This window comes from Triturus cristatus, chromosome 8, assembly GCF_964204655.1.
Source record: "Triturus cristatus chromosome 8, aTriCri1.1, whole genome shotgun sequence".
Taxonomy (NCBI): domain Eukaryota; kingdom Metazoa; phylum Chordata; class Amphibia; order Caudata; family Salamandridae; genus Triturus; species Triturus cristatus.
In genome coordinates this window covers 448,890,894-448,907,802 of record NC_140591.1, presented here as the reverse complement: position 1 = coordinate 448,907,802, position 16,909 = coordinate 448,890,894, and the positions used below count along the sequence as shown (strand labels likewise).

The following is a 16,909-nucleotide window of genomic DNA, read 5'->3' as shown; positions in this document are numbered from 1 at the left end:
ATACAGCCACTCTCACAATCACACACTCTCACTTATAGCCATTTATATACTCCAACACACATATATACTGCCTTTCAGATATGTACTGGGCTAGTTGGCCCCCAGGGACCCTCAGGATTGAAGGGGAGTTAATTCCCCAACTTAAAATACGCCACAGGGCGTGTTTGCACACATGTCACGTCAGGTCCCGCCCCCTCCCTTCGCCACTGTGCAAACGCGCCCCGTGGCGTGTTTTAAGTTGGGGGAGAAAGTCCAATTGAATCTTGAGGATCCCTGGGGTCTAACTAGCCCACGAGGTACCTCCAGTAAGCGCCACAGAGCTGTGTTTTAGAGAGGTGTGAAAAGGGGCATGGCCTGGACCACCTCTCTGCAATGCAGGCCTGTGGCACTTACTGGAGGTACCTAGTGGGCTAGTTGGCCCCCAGGGGCCCTCAGGATTGAAAGGGAATTAATTCCCCAACTTAAAATGCGCCACAGAGCGTGTTTGCACACATATCACCTCAGGCCCCGCTCCCTTCCTTCACCACTGTGCAAACTCGCTCCGTGGTGCGTTTTAAGTTGGGGAATAAAGTCCCCTTGAATCCTGAAGGTCCCTGGGGTCCAACTAGCCCACCAGATACCTCCAGTAAGCGCCACAGAGCTTTGTTGCAGAGAGGTGTAAAAAGGGGCGTGGTCTGGACCACCTCTCTGCAACGCAGCCCTGTGGCGCTTACTGGAGGTACCTGGTGGGCTAGTATTTAAGGGGAATTAATTCTCCAACTTAAATCGCGCCACAGGGCGCATTTGCAGAGTGTTGCTGTAAGGGGACGGGGCCTCCAGCACGATCGCGTGTTTTTTAATTAATTTTTTGGGGAAGGGGGCTGTGTGGCCCCCCTTTTTTTACTTTTTTTGGGCCCTGGGGACCCCATCCCCCAGAGCCTGACACCCATTTAAAAAAGATATATATATATGAAAGGGAAGAGGGCCGCGTGGGCCCCCCTCCCGTGGCCAATTCTGGCCCCATGGACCCTATTCCCCGGGGCCAGCCTTTATTTTTTTTAACTTTTTATTTTTTGTTTTTGGGGATGGTTTACCTGCTCTCGCTTCAATGAAGCAAAGCAGTTTGCAATGACAGGGCGGGAGCCGCGCTACTCCCGCCCTGTCATTGTAAACAGCAGTGTCCCGGGGTGGGGGACCCCGGGACACTGCAGGAGCCCGCCCTGGGGGTGGTGGTCCCCGGGGCCATGAAGTGCTTCAGGAGGTGGGCTGCATGGCCCCCCTCCCACCTATTGCACAGCCCCAGAGAGGATCCGGAGCGTGTGGGGACTCGAGCCTCCCCACACAGGTGTATTTAAAAAAAAAATAAAAGCCCCGGGGGTGGCGGTCCCCGGTGCAGCGGGGGAGCCGTGTGCCCCCGCAAAATAATTATTAAAAGCCCCAGGGGTGGTGACCCTCAGGGCTTGGGGGGCCCCCCACACATTAAAAATAAGAAGCCCTGGGGGGTGGCAGTCCCAGGGGCTGCGGTGGGGCCATGTGCCCCCGCAAATATTTATGGAAAGCCCCGGGGCTGCGGGGTCCTCCCTGGGCCCCCACAATTACATTATCACATGCCCCCAGGGCTTGGCCCACCCGGGGGCTAAATAATATATATATTTTTTTTTCGGCTTAAATTCACACTGGGTGTGCGAATCTCGCCGATTTAAAAAAAAAAAATGCTTTTTGGCCCTGGGGGTCCTTGTGGGACCCCCTGAGCAGGCCTAGGGGGTCAGGGTGTTTCTACCCTGCCCCCTTTTCTTGTTTTTCACATTTGTTTCCCTGTTTTCTTGTGCCTCGGTTACCGAGGCACAAGGTGGCTGCCAACACTTCCTGGTTTGGAGTGTTGACAGCCAATTAGAATAAAGCTGATCCACCGCGCCTCTATATATCGAAACTTTTATATTTTTATTTTCTCAGCAACTACTGAACGGATTTACACCATTTTAAAAAAGGGCACTTTCTGAACCAAGCACTACCTTTTTGCCAAATTTCGTGTGTTAGAATCCAGGTTCTCTGGTTGGCACAGGTAGGTACCTGGGACAAGCAGGGAATCCCTTCTTCCAGTCAGGACAAGGGGGTACACTCTAGCAATAACTCCTGCTCACCCTCTAGGTAGCTTGGCGCGAGCAGACAAGGCCTATCCCAGAGCGTTTAGGTTGAGCATTTGTGAACACACACACAGTAATCCAGTGACCCTCCACAAATGGACTCCACACTGGGTATATATCAAAAATAATTCTTTATATATTTATCAGGCTTAGCACAAGACCAAAATAACGTTTAAAATGGCCCACAATACTTATTTGCAAAGAGTTCTTGAATTAAGCGTAATTTCACAGTCTGTGCGCGTCGTTCCTCTTCGTACGCGTCGTATGCGGTGGAACCAGGCTGGGGAACGGGTCGAACACGCACTGCGGGTGCTTCGGAGAAAGCGTACACCCTACGGTGCGAACGGGCACAGTACCTTGATTCTTTAGTTCGTCATGGACACTTCACTGGCAACAAGCGCGCTATACGGTGCGATGTCCTCCTAGGGCGGCGTGTACTACGGTACGTGAGACCTTGGGCGTGCGCAGCTTCAGGGGACGGTGCAAAGGTACGGCTCTCACTGTCAGATGCGGCGTACGCGTTGTACCGGGATCGCTGATCTTGACTTGGATTGCTGGTACCAGGCAAACAGTACGCTCCGCACAGAGGAGACGTACGCGACCACCGTACGCTCCGCAGCCTTTCCCAAAGCAGGGGATAGGTGCGTACGCTGGCAGTACGGTCCGTAGGGGATGCAAGCGGGTACGAATCGATGTTCTTCCGTTACGGTGCGAGCTGCGGCTCGTAGGGGCCTGTACGTTGCGTTGCTCAGGCCGGGTGGTACCTTCCTTTGCGATGCGAGCTACGGCTCGTAGAGGGGCCTCAGATGCTTTGTTCGTGCCAGACAGCGGGATACAAGCTTGTAGGGGGTACGCTGCGATCCGCGAGACGTACACAGCAGTTCGAGTCCAAGATGCGGGGAAAACGGTCCGTTTTCCGGTGCGATCTCACGGCGGTGAAGTCCACTGGTCCTGGGACTTCGTTCAGGGGGCAAGCTCACTCACAAGCCCTTGGAGATCTTCAGGCACAAGCAAAATAAAAAGTCTCTTTAGTCTTTGTTCCTCTTCTTCAGTAGCAAGGAAACCATTGCAGGCCAATACCCAAGGTCGGGGACAGTACTTCTCCATGCAGCTTTCCCAGTTCCTTCTCGTCAGACAGAGGTTTCTTCTTGGCAGGACAGGATCTAATTTCTTGGGAGCAGGGCTCCTACATTTATACCAGAATTATTTTGTTCTTTCAGGCCAGGGGGGCCCTTGCCTAGTCCAGTCCGGTTTCTGAGCACTTTGTTTATGTGATGCAGGCTTCTTCTTTCAGAGTGCAGGGCAGAGACATCAGACGCTCCACAGGAGGTGGAGCCAGCATTGTGGTGGCAGAGCACAGCCCTATTCAGAGTCCAGGTGTACTCCTCCCACCCATCTACTGTAATCCTTCCTATTCACCACCGGGCTGCCCCAGCCTGTCTCCTGGAATTCCCCAGCCCTGTCACTCACAGAAACCAGACAGCAGATACACATTCTAGCGGAGGCGGGCTGAAATGGTTAGACAAGCAAAGACCATCTTTCTAAAAGTGGTATTTGCAAACGCAGAATATTAAAATAAACTTTACTAAAAGATGTATTTTATTATCCTGAGTTCAGGCATACTAAACTCGATTTTCTACCATGTTCCCTGGGCCTGTTAGGATCATAGGATGTAATAAATCTAACAGCCCATTCTGGCCTATGGGGACAGGTAGCCTTACAATAGTGAAAAACGAAAATGGCTGTAATTCACTATTAGGACATGCCACACACATCAGGGCATGTCCTACCTTATGCTTACAATGCACCCTGCCCTTGGGCCTACCATAGGGGTGACGAACATGAAGTTAAGGGAAGGTTTAGGGACTGGCAAGTGAGTGCACTTGCACAGTCAGCATGACAGTACCAGACTGCATGCAGGTTCTGCAGTGGCAGACCTTAGAAACGTTTTACCAGGCTGCGTCTGTGGGTGGCACAACCAGTGCTGCAAGCCCACCAGCAGCATTTAAATTTACAAGCCCTGGGCACTCCTGGTGCACTGTACTAGGGGCTGACAGTAAACCAAATAAGCCAATCATGGGATCCAACCAACATATACAATTTACATAGGGAGCACTTGCACTGTGGCACTGGTTGGCAGTGGCACAGTGCTCTGAGCGGCCAACACCAATAAAACACATGAGGCACAACGACAAAAAAGTGGAAGGGAGACCCACGCCAAGGTGCCAGGTCTAACACGTGTCCCCTCCAGCTGAAATGTGGGGAGAACTACCCTACCCCAGGGAGTTCCTCATCACTAAGGCGGAAAAATCTGGACAAACCGTCAGCATTGGCGTGATCTGTACCAGGGCGATGTTCCACTGTGAAATCCATACCCTGTAGGGAAATGGACCACCTCAACAGCTTAGGATTCTCACCCCTCATATGCATCAACCATCTGAGGGGCCTGTGGTCTGTCTGAACCCGGAAGTGAGACCCCAACAGGTAGGGTCTTAGCTTCTTCAGTGCCCAGACCACAGCAAATGCCTCACGCTCAATAGCACTCCATCTTTGTTCCCTTGGTAGTAACTTCCTGCTATGAAAGGCTACAGGTTGATCTAGGCCCTCTTCATTAATCTGTGAAAGAACAGCCCCCACACCATGCTCTGAAGCATCTGTCTGAACGATAAACTCTTTGGAGAAGTTGGGAGCCAAAAGCACGGACGCCGTGCACATAGCAGCTTTCAGGGCCTCAAAAGCTTTCTGACAGGTGTCAGTCCAAATCACATTCCTGGGCTGCTTCCTGGAAGTCAGCGCTGTCAAGGGGGCAACAATGTTGCCATACCCCTTGACAAACCTCCTGTAGTACCCGGTGAGACCTAGGAAGGCTCTCACCTCTGTTTGGGTTTTGGGCGACTCCCAATTCAGGATGGTTTCTATCTTGGGTTGAAGGGGTGCCACCTGGCCACTCCCAACTTGGTGCCCCAAGTACACCACTGAACCCTGCCCGATCTGGCATTTGCTCGCCTTGATCGTGAGGCCTGCTCTCCGCAGTACCATCAACACTTCCCAGAGGTGGCGGAGGTGTTCCTCCCACGTGGAGCTGAACACTGCGATGTCATCCAGGTAGGCAGCACTGATCGAGTCCAGTCCCACCAACACCTGGTTGACCAACCTCTGGAAGGTGACAGGGGCATTCTTCATCCCAAAGGGCATAACCCGGAACTGGTAGTGCCCATCTGGGGTGGAAAATGCTGACCTCTCTTTGGCCCCATCGGTCAAGGCGATCTGCCAATACCCAGACGTTAAATCAAACGTGCTGAGGAAGTTGGCAGCCCCTAGCCGATCTATGAGCTCATCAGCTCTGGGGATGGGGTGTGCGTCAGTCCTGGTGACCAAATTGAGTCCTCTGTAGTCCACACAGAACCAGAGTTCGGGGGTGGCTCCCGGCGCTGCAGCCTTTGGGACCAAGACCACTGGGCTGGCCCAAGGACTGCTTGAGGATTCAATTACCCCAAGGGCAAACATCTTGGAGACCTACTCCTTGATGCATACTCTTACCCTGTCAGTCACCCTGTAGGCCTTGTGCCGCACGGGTGTACTATCCCCAGTGTCCACATCATAGACACACCAATCAGTGACACCGGGAATCAGGGAAAACAGTTCAGAAAATTGTCCCAGTAACTGGCGACAATCATTCTGTTGTTCAGGGGTCAGGGTGGAAGAGAGGATGACACCATCCACTGACCCTTCTTGCTCCTTGGCTGACAGGAGGTCAGGAAGAGGCTCAGTCTCCTCCTCCATCCCAGCATCTGTTGCCAAGAGCATACCCTCTTGGGACCTCTCCATCTGGGGCTTCAGCTGGTTGACGTGCAGGACCCTTAAGGGGTTCCTGGGAGACTGCACGTCCACCAAGTAGGTGACTGAACTCTTGCGCTCCACAACCTCAAAGGGACCCGGCAACTTATCTTGGAGCGCACAGGGCTCCACTGGGGCCAAGACCCATACCTTCTGTCCAAGCTGAAGCTCTACCAGAGTGGCATTCTGGTTGTACCACCGCTTCATCTCCTCCTGGCTGGCTTCCAGGTTTGCCTCAGCAAGTTCCCTGAAACGCCTAGTCTGGTTCCTAAAGGCCAGCATGTATCTAAATACATCCTGGGGAGGTTTCCTGGGAGATTGCTCCCAGCCTTCTTTGACCAGATTAAGAGGTCCTCTCACTGGGTGGCAATACAGTAGCTTAGAGGGGCTGAGCCCTAGAGACTTCTGTGGCACCTCTCTGTAAGCAAAGAGAAGGCATGGTAAGAGGACGTCCCACTTACGCCTCATGGGTTCCTCATGACCCATTATCATACCCTTCAGGGTTCGGTTGAATCTCTCAACCAACCCGTTTCCTTCGGGGTGGTAAGGTGTGGTGAATTTGTAGGTTACACCACACTCTTGCCAAAGGGATTTCATATATGTGGATATGAAATTGGTACCCCGGTCAGACACCACCTCTAGAGGGAATCCCACTCGGGGGAAAATTCCCATCAGTGCCCGTCCCATCACGGGGGCCGTCACTGTCCTCAGAGGGATGGCTTCCGGGTAGCGGGTGGCATGGTCCACCAGGACCAGGATAATCCTGTTGCCCATGGCTGTCCTGGGGTCCAGTGGCCTCACAATGTCAATCCCCACTCGCACAAAGGGGGTACTGACCACAGGGAATGGTTGGAGAGGAGACTTCTGCTTCCTCCCACTCTTTCCACGTGCCTGGCAAGTCTGGCAGGTCCTGCAGTGAGTGTCTGAACTCCTGCACATTTGGGGCTAAAAGAAGTGGGTGACAAGCCTCTCAAAGGTCTTGTCCTGCCCCAAATGTCCTGCCAATGGCACATCGTGAGCCAGCCCCAGTAGGAAGGCTCTGAAGCGCTGGGGTACCACCAGCACACGGGCTGACCCAGGCTCAGCAACCTTAGGTTCAGAATACAGGAGGTCGTTCTCCAGTAAATGAAATGTGTTCCAGACTGATCACCGTTGGCCTGGTCTGCAGCCTGCTGCCACATACCTACGAGAGAAGGGCATTCTTTCTGCTCCCTGCAGAATTCTTCCCTGGAGGGTCCTCCTTCTTGCTGCCAATGGGTCAGCTCAGGCAGGTCCCCCAGTTCAGCTATCGGTTCCCCTGTAGGTTCCAGGGCATCCCCCTCAAGGTCTGCTTCCTCCTGGACCGTGGGAACTTCGGGGGCTGGTTTCCCGTGCCCCCTGCCTCTTCTCCCTAAGGCCGGTTCCTGGGCCTCCCTCTCAGACTCCAGGTCCTCTTGAGCACCTCTACTGGCTGCCATGGACCGTGTGGTGACACACGCCCAATCAGGCATACCCAACATCTCCAGGTGAGCACTCCGCTCCACCTTAGCCCAAGGTGAGCTCTCCAGATCGTTCCCTAACAGACAGTCTACAGGCATGGCGGACCTCACAGCTACCTGAAGAGTACCAGAGACCCCCCCACCCACTCAAAGGGAACCTGAGCCACCTTGCAGTGACTCTCCGTGTTGTCAGCGGCAACAACCGGATAGAATGCTCCTGGGACAACCTGCTCTTGAGACACCAGGTGACACTTGACAGCTGTCACACTGGCTCCTGTATCTCTCAGAGCTTCAACCCTATGGCCATTTATGGTCACCCACTGCCTGTATTTCTTAGTGTTATCAGGCAGCTGGGTTTTGGGGACCACTTCACGGTCTCCTAATGAGACCAGGGACATTTCTATAGACCCCACCCACCTTGGACACCCATCTCTCCACCCAGGGCTACACTAGCCGTCTGCCGGGGGGGTGCACCAGTGGGTGCTGGCTTACCAAAGTAGCGACACTTGGGATCATTGGCTAAATGACCCAGCTCACCACATCTGTAACAGTTTGGGGGCCCTCTTTGAACAGGGGTACCTGTCGGGGCCCCGGTCGGTTTCTGGGGTGGGGGAGGCTGAGAACCTTTCCCTTGGTTCCCTTGGGGATTACTTTGGGGCTTCTTCTGGAACTCCCTCTGTTTACCCTTGTCCCCCCCACTCTTCTGCTGGGGACCCTGCCCACCCTTGGCGGAGTCTCCCACGTGACCCTTGTGGACCCTGGTACTGACCCAGTGATCCGCCTCCTCAGCAAGCTTTCTAGGATTAGTCAGCCTACTATCAATCAGGTGCTGGCGCAGCTCAGGAAAACAATTACTGGACAAGTGCTCCCATGCCATTAAATCAAGAAGCCCTTGAAAATCATCAACCTTGCTACCCTTTACCCAACTATCCAGTGCTCTGCAAAAAAAGTCACATACTCCACATATGTACTATTGGGAATCTTAGTGCAACCCCTGAACCTCTGCCTATACATCTCAGGAGTTAACCCATACCTGGCCACTAAATCATCCTTCATATGGGGGTAAGAGTTATAAACATCTGCAGGCAGGTTTAGCAGTGTGTCCCGCCCCTCACTCAGGAACCATCCCCACAACCCCGCTCCCCAATCCTTCTCAGGGACCCGGTGGGAGGACATGGCTACCTCGTAGGCTTTGAACCACTGCCCTATGTCATCATTTTTTAAAAATTCCTTCACTACATCTTTGGGTATGTACACTCTGGACTCTACCTGCACTGGGGGTGTGCTGTTACCAGAGGGAGTGCTTCCCAAGCCCTGGGCTTTCAACTCCAGCTCCCTCAATTTTAAATCATGCTCCATTTGTATTCTTCTTTCTTCTAGAGCCAGCTTTTTGCTTTCCAGCTCTAGTTGCCCATTCAATTTGAGTTTTGCCATCTCCATGTCATGCTTCTTGGTTTCTTTCCTGTCTGCCAACTCCTCTGGCCTCTGCCCAAGCTTGCGATGCTCTCTGCCTGCTCAATTTCTTCCACATCATCAGAGTGTTTTCTTGACTCAATCCAGGCCCTCAGCGCCTTGTAAAGATCTACTTTGAGCTTACATCCAACAATGGGAACTTTGAACTTTTTGCAGAAGCCCTTCAGCTGGGCCTTGGTGTAGCTCTCTAATCTCTCCTCTTCCCATTCAACGTCTTCAATTTCAGAGATGATAGATGCTGCCCTCTCCACAACGACTGAACCAGGCATGTTTTCTTTAAAAAATGGCGATTTCCAGCAAAACGAAAATTAAAAGTAAGTGGTTGCGCTATTGGTCTGCCTTCACTACGTGGCGTTCACCAATCACTGTGTATGTATCACAAATGCAAATTCGTAATCCTCACCGCTGACCACCAATGTTAGAATCCGGGTTCTCTGGTTGGCACAGGTAGGTACCTGGGACAAGCAGGGAATCCCTTCTTCCAGTCAGGACAAGGAGGTACACTCTAACAATAACCCCTGCTCACCCTCTAGGTAGCTTGGCGTAAGCAGACAAGGCCTATCCCAGAGCGTTTAGGTTAAGCATTTGTGAACACACACACAATAATCCAGTGACCCTCCACAAATGGACTCCACACTGGGTATATATAAAAAATAATTCTTTATATATTTATTAGGCTTAGCACAAGACCAAAATAACATTTAAAATAGTCCACAATACTTATTTGCAAAGAGTTCTTGAATTAAGCGTAATTTCACAGTCTGTGCGCATTGTTCCTCTTCATACGCGTCGTACGCGGTGGAACCAGGCTGGGGAACAAGTCGTACACGCACTGCGGGTGCTTCGGAGGAAGCTTACACCCTACGGTGCGAACGGGCACAGTACCTTGATTCTTTAGTTCGTCACGGACACTTCACTGGCAACAAGCGCGCTGTACGGTGCGATGTCCTCCTGGGGCTGCGTGTACTACGGTACGTGAGACCTTGGGTGTGTGCGGCTTCAGGGGACGGTGAGAAGCTACGGCTCTCACTGTCAGACGCGGCGTACGCGTCGTACCGGGATCGCTGATCTTGACTTGGCTTGCTGGTAACAGGCAAACAGTACGCTCCGCACAGAGGAGACGTACGTGACCACCATACGCACTGCAGCCTTTCCCAAAACAGGGGATAGGTGCGTACGCTGGCAGTACGGTCCGTAGGAGATGCAAGCGGGTTCGAGTCGATGTCCTTCCGTTATGGTGCGAGCTACGGCTCGTAGGGGCCTGTAAGTCGCGTTGCTCAGGCCGGGTGGTACCATCCTTTGCGATGCGAGCCACGGCTCGTAGAGGGGCCTCAGACGCTTTGTTCGGGCCGGACAGCGGGATACAAGCTTGTAGGGGGGACGCTGCAATCAGCGAGACGTACACAGCAGTTCGAGTCCAAGATGCGGGGAAAACGGTCCGTTTTCCGGTGCGATCTCATGGCGGTGAAGTCCACTGGTCCTGGGACTTCGTTCAGGGGGCAAGCTCACTCACAAGCCATGGGAGATCTTCAGGCACAAGCAAAATAAAAAGTCTCTTTAGTCTTTGTTCCTCTTCTTCAGTAGCAAGGCAACCATTGCAGGCCAATCCCCCAGGTCAGGGACAGTACTCCTCCATGCAGCTTTCACAGTTGCTTCTCGTCGGACAGAGGTTTCTTCTTGGCAGGACAGGATCTAATTTCTTGGGAGCAGGGCTCCTACATTTACACCACAATTCTTTTGTTCTTTCAGGCCAGGGGGGCCCTTGCCTAGTCCAGTCCGGTTTCTGAGCACTTTTTTTACGTGATGCAGGCTTCTTCTTTCAGAGTGAAGGGCAGAGACATCAGACGCTCCACAGGAGGTGGAGCCAGCATTGTGGTGGCAGAGCACAGCCCTATTCAGAGTCCAGATGTACTCCTCCCACCCATCTACTGTAAATCTTCCTATTCACCACCGGGCTGCCCCAGCCTGTCTCCTGGAATTCCCCAGCCCTGTCACTCACAGAAACCAGACAGCAGATACACATTCTAGCAGAGGCGGGCTGAAATGGTTAGACAAGCAAAGACCATCTTTCTAAAAGTGGTATTTGCAAACGCAGAATATTAAAATAAACTTTACTAAAAGATGTATTTTATTATCCTGAGTTCAGGCATACTAAACTCGATTTTCTACCATGTTCCCTGGGCCTGTTAGGATCAAAGGATGTAATAACTCTAACAGCCCATTCTGGCCTATGGGGACAGGTAGCCTTACAATAGTGAAAAACGAAAATGGCTGTAATTCACTATTAGGACATGCCACACACATCAGGGCATGTCCTACCTTATGCTTACAATGCACCCTGCCCTTGGGCCTACCATAGGGGTGACTAACATGAAGTTAAGGGAAGGTTTAGGGACTGGCAAGTGGGTGCAATTGCACAGTCAGCATAACAGTACCAGACTGCACGCAGGTTCTGCAGTGGCAGACCTTAGACACGTTTTACCAGGCTGCGTCTGTGGGTGGCACAACCAATGCTGCAAGCCCACCAGCAGCATTTGAATTTACAAGCCCTGGGCACTCCTGGTGCACTGTACTAGGGGCTGACAGTAAACCAAATAAGCCAATCATGGGATCCAACCAACATATACAATTGACATAGGGAGCACTTGCACTGTGGCACTGGTTGGCAGTGGCACAGTGCTCTGAGCGGCCAACACCAATAAAACATATGAGGCACAACGACAAAAAAGTGGAAGGGAAACCCGCGCCAAGGTGCCAAGTCTAACACGGTGTAATTCCGTTCAGCATTTCAAGCTGTAGCCGTGTCTAAAGTTCCTATGGGAAATTCATTTTTCGACCTCTTTTTTTTTTAATTTCTCAGGAACTACTGAACGGATTTACACCATTTAACAAAAAGAGTTCTTTCTGAAACAAGGGCTACCTTTTTTGCCAAATTTGGCGTAATTCCATTCAGCAGTTCGGGCTGTAGCCATGTCTAAAGTTTCCTATGGAAAATAACATGGAGAATACACGTTTTTGGACCCCCCTTTTTTCTCAGCCCCCGCTTACTGAATCACCCTCAAACTTTCAGGATAGTAGCTGACCGGAGCACCCCACGAGTTTTGAAAGTTTCGCGAAGATTCGTCATCCGGCGCCAAAGTTATTGGGAAAACAAAAAACGTGTTTTCTATGGAAACTCGGTCCTAACTATAATGCCTACTGACGACCGCCAGTAGGTAAAATGTAGATGTGTGTGTGTATATATATATATATATATATATATATATATATATATATTACCTACTGGCGGTCGCCAGTAGGTAGTTATAGTTAGGACCCCTTTTCCATAGGAAAACCTCAACATTCTATTTTGAATAACTTTGGCGCCGGTCGATGAATCCTCGCGAATTTCTCAAAATAGGTGGGGCGCTACGCTCCGCTCCTACCCTGAAAGTCTCGGGGGGATTCGTCAAGCGGGGGCTGAGATAAAAGGGGGGTCCCAAAACGCGTTTTTCCCATGCATTTTTCCATAGGACCTTTAGAACGAGCTACAGCCCGAACGGCTGAACAGAATTACTAGAAATTTGGCAGAGAGGTAGTCCCTAGGTCAAGGAAGTGCCTTTTGTAGGTTTGGTGTAAATCTGTTCAGTAGATTCTGAGAAAATAGCCTTTAAATCAATATATATATCTGAGCCCGCTTACGGTACGCTTACCGTACGCTTACCGTACCGTAGGTAAAAAAAACTAAATTTTGGCAACATGAAATAATAAAATCGAAATAAAAAAAACACTATCCACATTGACCCCACCCCCTGTGCTTTTGGTGGCCGAAGACCACCAAATGTACAGGGCTTATTAAAGTTGATAAAAACCGTGCACGGAACGAACTGCGTTAAGTGGGCGCGCACGCCTCGAATGGCGTAAAGTAACTTAGCATTTAAAAAACCGTACAAATTCACTGAAAAAACCATAGGTTTCACACACGTTATAGTTAGGAATTAGCATTTAAAAAACCTTGCAAATTCACTGAAAAAACCATAGGTTTCACACATGTTATAGTTAGCGGAAATTTTACTGATAAAAAACCAGTGAAATTGCCCCGTTATAGTTAGTGCTGGCAACTATAACTCACGCGACCGCAATCTTCTGCTGATGACATATGTGTCTTTATGAAAAAAAAATATTTGTAATATATGTATAGCTAAAAATGTATGGAAGAAGACATGGGCAAATAAGTGTCTAAATACAGTATTAGCATCAGCAGAGGATTGCGGTCGCGTGAGTTATAGTTGCCAGCACTAACTATAACGGGGCAATTTCACTGGTTTTTTATCAGTAAAATTTCCGCTAACTATAACATGTGTGAAACCTATGGTTTTTTCAGTGAATTTGCAAGGTTTTTTAAATGCTAATTCCTAACTATAACGTGTGTGAAACCTATGGTTTTTTCAGTGAATATATATATATATATACACATTCACAGATACACAAAGAAAATGACAGACGGGGAAACGTTCATTTCCTCACAAAAAGGAAAACTACTGCTATGTAGGCCTGGGCGGTGAACTTCACTCTGTTCGTGGAGTTTGCAGAGCTTGCAGAGTGCAGAAACTCCGCTTTGCGATGTGCAGCAGAGTTTTTTACCCGCTTGCGATCGCAAACGTTAAGGTTGCAATCGCAGATGGTAAGTTCGCGAGCACGAGCTGCCGCTCGGGTAGAATTTCTACCCGAGTGGCTGGAATACCAGCACAAACTGCAGTTCGCACTGCACTCCGCCACTCGCGGAACTTCACAGAGTTTTTTGTAACTTTGTGGAGTTCCGCATAGCAAAACTACACGAACTACGCCCATGCCTGCGACTATGCTACATGAGCTACAGGTACACACAAGAAAAAATAACAGAAAATAAATCACATTGGAAATTTTCTAAATACTATTCCTATTCTTGCTATGGGAGAGCAACAACAATAGAAACAACTGTAATTAATGTTAGAGAACACAACGACCCCCCCAATGCCACAGAAATAGAGGTTAGAGATGTTCTAGAAAACATCAAAGAAGCAAGCTCCAGCTCACAACAAACTAGCACAGAAATCTTAACAACGGTGCTAAGTTATGTTCCTGAACATATACCAGGGCAATTACCTTCCATCTCTACCCTAAAATGCCTCTTACTCAGAACCAAAAGATCAACTGCTCAAACACCACCATCCCCCAAAACTTTCTCAGAAATATAAATTCTACCAGAATACACAGTAACACACAAAGATGAAAAATGTATTCTTTATGACAACAATAGCCATGAAAAAAGTATTATCATCTTTGCTACAAACACCAACATCCAAAAATTAAAACAATTTGAAACATGGATGATGGATGGGACATTAAAGTCTGTCCTAAACCATTTTATCGACTTTATACTATCCATGGCGAATATCAAGAAACTAACATCCCTTTCATTTAAGCCCTACTTCCCAACAAACAAAATACAACCTACATAGAACTATGAACAATAATTAAACAACAAACAGAGAAAAACTTCCCACAACAAATAATAATAGATTTCGAGCAAGCAATGATCCAGGCAATTTTAAAAATAAATCCACATTCAGCAATACAAGGATGCTTTTATCATTTCAACCAAAATATTTTGAAACATCTCCAAAAATTGACACTAAGCATAGAATATGCAACAAACAGCAACTTTGCTTACCAAATAAAAACCTAATAGCCCTGGCCTATGTACCAGCAAGTAGCAAACCACTACAATTTACTGATCGAAAGTCCATTTTACCAAGCCAATGAAACTGAAAAAATTACTATTCCGACTCCAAACTAACTAAACTCAGGGAAAGTTCTGGATAATAACCATTAATAATTATGATTCCAACTCCAAACTAACTGAACGCAGGGAAAGTGCATGATAATAAAAATGTAAAAAATTACTATTCCAACTCCAAACTAATTAAACTCAGGGAAAGTGCTGGATAATAAGCCATAAAAAATTACTATTCCCACACCAAACTAACTAAATAATATTTACAATTTTGCTAAAATTCTATATATCATTAATAGCATTTTTTTAAAATTTTAATTCTTTTTTGAGAGTTTTTAAAAATTTCAAAAATAAATTACACATTTTTATTCAAAAGTAAAATTGTTTCTAAATTTCAAAAATGTATTTAATACTTTAAATTTTTTATTTGTTTTACCCGAAAATAATATTTTCTAATTGTTTTTATTTTTTAATATTTAATTTAAAAAATACCTTTTTTTAAACAAATACAAGTAATCATAGTTTATACATACAAATGAAAAAAATGTCAATGAACTAAAAAAAAAAATGTAAATTTTTTTGGGGATAAATTCTGATTTTTAAAAAAAAAAGTATCCTCAAGTAACACCTCAAAACAAAACCCAATACAAATAAATTTATTTTAAAACTTTTTTTATAAAATTTATTAAGAACTGAAATGAACAATTTAAACCTTCTTTTTAATATATTATTCCTAAGAAATATATTTTAAATTACTCACCACCCTTATCCCCTATTAACCCAACATCCTGCTCTTAAAAAAATAAATGGAAATGTAAAAAAATATATTACTTTTAACAAATATATTTTAAATAACTCCCCACCCTTACACCTTATAAACCCAACACCCTGCTCCTCAATAAAATAAATGTACATTTAAAAATATATATTACTTTAAACAAATATATTTTAAATTACTCCCCACCCTTATCCCCTATAAACCCAACAACCCACTCCTAAATATAAGAAAAAATGAATAAAAAATATATTTTAACATTGAGGGGCCGATCCCGATCCGGGTCAGAAAGCACTCCAACCGAACCGGATCCGGAGTGTTTTCCGACCGAGCCGGAGTCCTGCAGTCCAACCAAGCGAGTACGATGCGGCTGTATGCTGCCGGACTCAATTCGGTCGGACTCCCATAGAAGTCAATGGGAGCCGGTTGTACGACGCGTACATGGGCTCCCATTGACTGAATGGGTACGTCGCGGACAAGTGCGCCCCCTACAGTGGGTACGCGTCGGTGCCATCCGCACCGTAAATGCCTGTGTTGGGGAGACCCATTGGTCTCCCCCTGTGTCCGAGTCATACGGCTGCGGGTGACAGGGGGTCTGATGTGGACCCCCAAAGGCAACCACCCGGACAATTTGCGAGCCGGACACTCCGGCTCGCAGAGGCCTTCCGACGCGTGCATCATACTGGCTCGGTCGTGAATCGCATACATTGCACGCCACGGTTAGCTTACGACCGAGACGTACGGAGCAGTTCATACTCGGAAACAACTCGGTCGGTGAATTTCATGTAGCTCGCATTGTACTTGCTCACTCGTACAGCTGTACGAGTCGGCCGAAAAAACACGCGTACGGTTCATAGTTTTTCCGGCCGGATCGCGTTCGGTGCCCTTCCGACCCGGATCGGAATCGGCCCCTACATATAATATTTATATATCTAAAATAACTAGTATTAACATAAAAAAAATATTTTAAACATCATACAAAAAAATTAACTAAATAGTTGATATTATTAACAACTGTATTTTTTACATCTACATTTTCAAATTTGATATTTCTTAGACAAATTTCGATATTTTTTAAAATGATATAACTTACCTTGATATTCTGCTTCCTCAATATTCCTCACTCGATATCCATTACACTCGATATTTCTACTTCGATATTCTCTCTTTTTACCATCTGGCAATCCCAGTCCCAGTCCCAGTACGCCAGGTGATGGAAGGCCTTTTGAAATAAAACAACAATATATAATTGAGTATTGCTGCCCTCTTTGACTTCCGGTAGCCCTAAAATCCTCAAGTTATTTCAGCGCTGGCGATTTGCAAGAGCTTTGATTGAGTAGACAAGATCAAAGTCTCATGCTGTGTGACTGTGCATACTACAGATGCTGTAGCCTTCTCTGCTTCAGTAACTCTTTGCTGAAGATCCTGCATCTGAGAAGTAAAAGCGGTCGATTTCCCTTCCATCTCC

At 47.9% G+C, this 16,909-nt stretch overlaps 1 protein-coding gene across 1 annotated transcript in view; it reads right to left on the bottom strand.

Annotated features, from left to right (window-relative positions):
- The window catches only part of LOC146802284 (uncharacterized), a 79,773-nt gene extending 63,182 nt beyond the window's left edge, over positions 1 to 16,591 (bottom strand). Inside the window, exon 1 of the mRNA XM_085623743.1 lies at positions 16,535 to 16,591. The gene's annotated coding sequence lies outside the window, so the exon portion shown is untranslated. The remainder of the gene's footprint in view (positions 1 to 16,534) is intronic.
- Between the last annotated feature and the right edge of the window lie 318 nt (positions 16,592 to 16,909).